Consider the following 6,022-nt stretch of genomic DNA (forward strand, 5'->3'; position numbering starts at 1 on the left):
TTCAGAGAGATTTATTCAAAGCCAAACAGCTAGTGGGTGAACTGTAATTTTGGACATAATTTTTTCAACAGACCACACTGCCTACTACTCACCAGACTGGGGACTCAGCCTCCTTGACCTGCTTTTTCTGAAACATACCAGGTGTACTTCTTAGCCTAGGAAAACCTAACCCCAGGACAAGGGACATGTCTGGTCAAGTGGGCCTGATCTTTTCTCCCTGAGCTCCAGACCTGTATTTCTAGCAACCTGCTTAACATAGCTCTCCTTGGATGGACTACAGCACTTCAAAAGCAACACGTCTAAAATAAAATGTTACCTTTGCTCTGTTCCCATACCACTGCCTCTTACCCAAACTAGTTTGTCCTCCACATTTTATGATTTCTAGCAATGCTATTTCATCTTGGGGATTTGGAAAATAATGTTAAGGCTGTATCTAGCTTCATCTCTTGAAAATAAACCTCTTTACTGATAAATTGTCATTATTTATTGAAAATCTGTCAGGCTATCATTCATCCCTTCAGGGCCTTACAGAACAAAGACATTTTAGAGAATTAAATATGGCATACTGAAAATAATACTCTCCCCCTTGCATAATCCAATTTAGGCATAAATACATTTCAGTAACAACCTAAGTTGGTAAGAGGTAAAAATCTCTAACAATGAAGATATTACTTTCATTACTTCAATAACTTTTTTCAGTGAAAAATAGTATCTTTCATTTTGTTTTTTAGTTATTTTTTTAAATGAGGAGGGTAATAATGCCATCTGTTTTATTTCTATTTATTCCTGTTTTTTTGTGCCATGCCAGTCAGTCATTTGCTGCATTAATGAAACCAGGATAAAAGAGATTCTTTCTGGATCACCAAGTTTTGTACTGTTGAGGTCAGCTTTTCCCTCATTCTTTTTTTTTTTTTCTTTTCCCTCATTCTAACAACTTTCTTGTTATTTTAATATCTGAGGGATGCCTAAGTGGCTCAGCAGTTGAGCACCTGCCTTCAGCCCAGGGCATGATCCTGGAGTCCTGGGATTGGGTCCCACATGGGGCTCCCTGCATGGAGCTTGCTTCTCCCTCTGCCTACGTCTCTACCTCTCTCTCTCTCTCTCTCTCTCTCTCTGACTCTCATGAACAAATAAATAAAATCTTTATATATATATATATATATATATATATATATATATATATTTGAAACCTTTCACTGGATTAAGTGTAATTGTTAAAATAATATTATTTTTAAAGTCCAGAAAATTCAAAATAAACTCAAAATATAAATTACTCAACCTAAGCAAGCCACACCTAAAATATAGTATTATATAAGTAAGGCAGAAACTATAGAAATTAAATTGTTGTTCTTAACTGGTCTTTGACATAGATTTTAGAAATGATATCAGAAAATTTCTTCAGAGGCTAAAATTGAAGGGAGAAAGCTGAAGATTCCATGGCTGGGTTTCTCATAACCTGGGTGTGATGGACACTGTGATGTATCACCAGATCCTGTTCACGGAAGAATTTGTTGCCCCATCTTCTGGGAGTGCTGGCATCAATAGGTTTTCGTCATCAGTCTCTTCAGTGATCTCCTCAGTTGCATAGTAGTCTACATCCACTGCTTCTTGGGCAACTCATTCAATGACAGATCAACACAGGAAGGCTCAGCTCCTGACAAACTCTTGGTTGTGATTTCTCCAATATGATTATGGTATCATCTAAGGCTTTTTTGGCTCTGTATCACAGCTCAGCTTCTCCCTCTGACCATCTTTCATCCTCACCTTCCTTTCCATAGGTATTGCTATCTAACAAATATCCTGCATGCTAAACTGTCTTAGAGTTGGGTTTATCCATCCTAATCCAACCTGGAACACAAGACTTCAAGGAATTTGTGAATCCTCTAAATTTACAGGCATGTGTTCATCTTATAAATATGTATGAATTTTCCTGGGAGAGGTTTTACCTAGGTGGGCTTTATATTAAAAAAAAAAAATGCAAGTATCATTGCCCTAGTGTGTTGAAGATCATCCATTACTAAGAAAATAGGTGGATAATTTTAGCCTTTGAATTAATTATAACAAATTCTACACAATGACTAATGCATACATATTAACCATTCAGTATCCATCACATTATGGATGGGCAAAAATGAAATGAAATCAGTGAATGCTTAAAAGGCAAAGAGCACCCTGCTAATGCAAAAAAAGAAATGATAAACTTTTTTTTTTTTAAGTGACTATTATTTGTGGCTAGGAGACTGTTTCAGGCCATCCTTTTCATTTTTATAATTTTTTAAAAAGGACACATGAAAATACACCAAGGTAATGATACCCCTGAAAATTTTTAAAAAGATTGTGATGCACTTTTGAAATTGTGTGCCTGAGTTCTTGGCTAGAGCCCTGCTGAATCTTTTTTCAAATTCATAAAGAGAGTCCCTCAGGATATTTCACAGTGTGAGGATACACAGCCTCCTTTCCTGACAGGTCATTATTGCATATCATGCTGGGATTGAGTACAGGACTGGAGAGTGGCTGCTCTCTGCTTCTTCTGTAAATGTATGTGGGACTCAAGCCTTGGAATCTTAAATGTCCATGAGAGCTCAAAGGGTACCTGATGATTGATTTGCACTACAGGACAGGGCTGACATAAGAACTGCAGTTGAGTTCAGCAGGATTGCAATCAGAGTCCTTGGCAAAAGTCACGTTGCATGAGGTTGACTATCATGTGGCTGTGACCACCTGCTGCAGTTTTCTTATCAGTGCTAGGTAAGAGGGTGGTTTTTTTGTTTGTTTGTTTCCCTTTTTAAATGTTGTAATTAAAACACTTTCTTCAAAAGGAAAAGTTTAACAGCAAAAGAACATGTATACTAAGCTCTGATGGAAGAATGGAAACCGATACAGGGGAAGTGAAACCATAGGGAAGCATATGCTGTGTGTCTAATTAGTCTATAGCCTTCGAAGTTGAGATACATCACAGGAGAGACTGAGCTTGGAGAAAAGCTCCTTCCTTTATTTAAAAATGATATACTTCACAATCATTAAAATATTAAAGTCCTAGAAAATGTTATACCACATGGTATTATACCAATTCTTTCTTTCACTTTATATAGTTAAGAAGTCCCTGGGGGAGAAAGAGCATATTTTAAAATTCACATTATGTTTTAATAACTTTTTCCTCCTGTTATGCTCATCCTAAGAAAAAAATAAAAATACACAAAAATATAGATAAATGAATGAAAACCATTCAGTACTGTACTACATAAGAGAGCACAACCCAGATTTTACTAAAAATATACTACCAATTTCCAACAGAGCCTAAATCTACTAAAAATATTACAAAATGTCAAGAAAATTTTCTATTGTTGAAAACTAACAAAAATGTAAGTTGACTAACTGTTCAAGTAAATTAACCATTTTTCAGTTACCTCAAATTATTTTTGTTTGTTTAATTAATATACAGCAAGCACATGTAATCAGATAGTTGCTTTTGAGAATCAACTCTTAAAATTTATTTTCTTATATTTCTCAATTTCCTGACTACAATTTTCCAACTGCTAAGTACTTCTCACAAAGCTAATAAATTAAATTTATAAAATAAAACTAGAATTATCCTAAATATTATTTTAAAAGCAGTGTGATTTAAGCAACATCAAAAAGCATAAGCCTAAAATGGTTTCATAATTAAATGTTTCAATTTGATATTACAAGGATTTAAAAATGGAATCACACTCTTGACCACTTGTGATTCCAGTTGTCCAATTCTCTTCAACATTAAAGGTACCAATAGTAAATATGCACCTGTTCTTTACTAAAGAATATTAATGCTATGAGTTTGAATCTCTTAAATGTTTCTATATTCAGTTTTAAATCTTTCTGGGATCGAAAAACTATTTGTCTTACCTTCTCACTAAGGAAGTGTTATATTATTCCTCAAATTTACAGGGTTAACTTTCCAACTCTACCATGTTTACAAATTAACTATGTTTTATCCATGTCCCTGGATTTATCTACATCTACTCACAGAGGTCTACAGCTCCTGCCCAATTCAATTGGATTTTGCATTTCTTTAGCCTCTGAAGGGTGGTTTGCAGACCTTGGTTTGTGTGGTCATGGGATTCTAAAGGAATCCAAGTTGCACAACACAGCCGGACCTGTCCCTGGGTCCATGCCAAACTAGAGAGAGGAATTTGTGAGCCTACCAGGGTCTTGCCAGGTGGGGCGTGGAGCCCAGTCCTGCATGTGGTAAATCAGCTCTCAGTCCCACTCTGCCTCCAGTCAACCTCCTATTGGAGTCCCACATGGGGGAAAACAAACAAACAACCTCCTATTGGAGTCCCACATGGGGGAAAACAAACAAACAAAAAACTTACTTTTGGTGATAAGTAAACATTTACTGTCCAAGCCAAAAGATTTTTCTTTCTGAGTGGAAACTGCATTATTCCATATACTTCCTAAGATTATGCAACACTTCGGGATATTAAAATCATATTAGGCTCAATTTGAGATATTTCTTTGTACTCTGTTAGGTCCAATGTGCTGTTGATGATGTAGGAAGAGCGATAACAAAGGATGAGTGTCAGGATAGACTTGTCTGGAACAGTCCATGCTATTTGTCTCTCGCTTGGACAGACTAAAAATCAATTCAGGTAGCATCTAGCAGAGAGGTGGACTCAAAGAGGATAATAGCATAGCTTTTTAAATTAAGATTGGAGATTCTCAAAATTTTGGATTGCTAATTTCTGGGCACTTTTTGATTCTACATTGTGATACATTGTCCTGAGGATTAGGTGCAGTATTGTCTGTTGCAGCAGCAACAGCAGCAGAAAGCATAAAACTGGGGTCATATAGTTTTTGGAAATGGCTTCTTAATATTATTGTCTTCTATTATAACGTCTCAGTTGTAATTAAAAGAGAAAAAGTCTTCATAAATATGCTTTCTCTCATTTTTCTTGAAGCATGTCTTTTTGTGTAGCTTTCATTTGTCTATTTTTAAAAGATTTTATTTTTAAGTAATCTCTATACCCAACATGGAGCGCAAACTCACAACCTTGAAAGAGTCACATGGCCCATTGACTGAGCCAGCCAGGCACTTTTGTCTATTTTTGATAGAGTACAGAGAAATATTTCTCCTTTACCAGAAGAAAAACAGTTAGTCCATGCTTGATGATAAATGGCAACTGACAATTCATTTCTGGGTAAGGGAGACAATGGGACTCAGTGAGGTGCGGACTGACTTGGAAAGTATACATCACTTTTAACAAAAGGCCCACACACACCACAGCTCTAGACAGATCTTATCATATTGGAATATAGACTAGAGATTGCCAGAAATTTGCATTTTTATGTGAAGTTGCCCTATTTTAAATTATTAGTTTAAATTTTTAAAGAACGTTACTCAAGCTAAACCAAACACATCAGTAAGATTTATTACATCTTTATTAGGAAGCTCGTTTCCCAGTGAGTGCCCTTTAATTCAATGTGCTACAGGCTGTCTAACATGCATTATCTCAATGCCAGAAGGCCCACCTGCCTCAGTTTGCAAAATTCCGTAATAGTCATTTCTGCAATAGTCAATTCTGTAAAAGTTGGGATTTCAGTTTCCATGCTTTTTGTGCTGGAACTCAAACTCCTTTCCTTCAGCTAGTATAATAAATTATTTTAAGGTAATATAATATTTTACCTCATTATCAATGAGGTACATTGAAATGAAATGCTCTTCCCTCATTCTCTAATTGACTAATTTTCCTTCCCTAATCTTTAGTGTTCAGATCAAATGTCATCTCCTCTGTGAAGGGTTTGTAATATTAATATTCAATATTTTTCTTTTTCTCTCCACATTCAATAGCACTTTATGTAGTGACTCAACTATATCCTAGTGACCTGAAATTAACATGCCCAGGTCAGCCTACTAGTCCAAAGAGAAAAACATGTGGAGCAGATCTGGACCCAAGCTCAACTTAGAGTCAAACCAACCTGAATTCAGGCAAAATGAACTTATTCCAGCCAATTGCCAAAATGTGAATAAAGAAAAAAAAATTAT

Source organism: Vulpes vulpes, chromosome 3, assembly GCF_048418805.1.
Source record: "Vulpes vulpes isolate BD-2025 chromosome 3, VulVul3, whole genome shotgun sequence".
Classification (NCBI taxonomy): Eukaryota; Metazoa; Chordata; class Mammalia; order Carnivora; family Canidae; genus Vulpes; species Vulpes vulpes.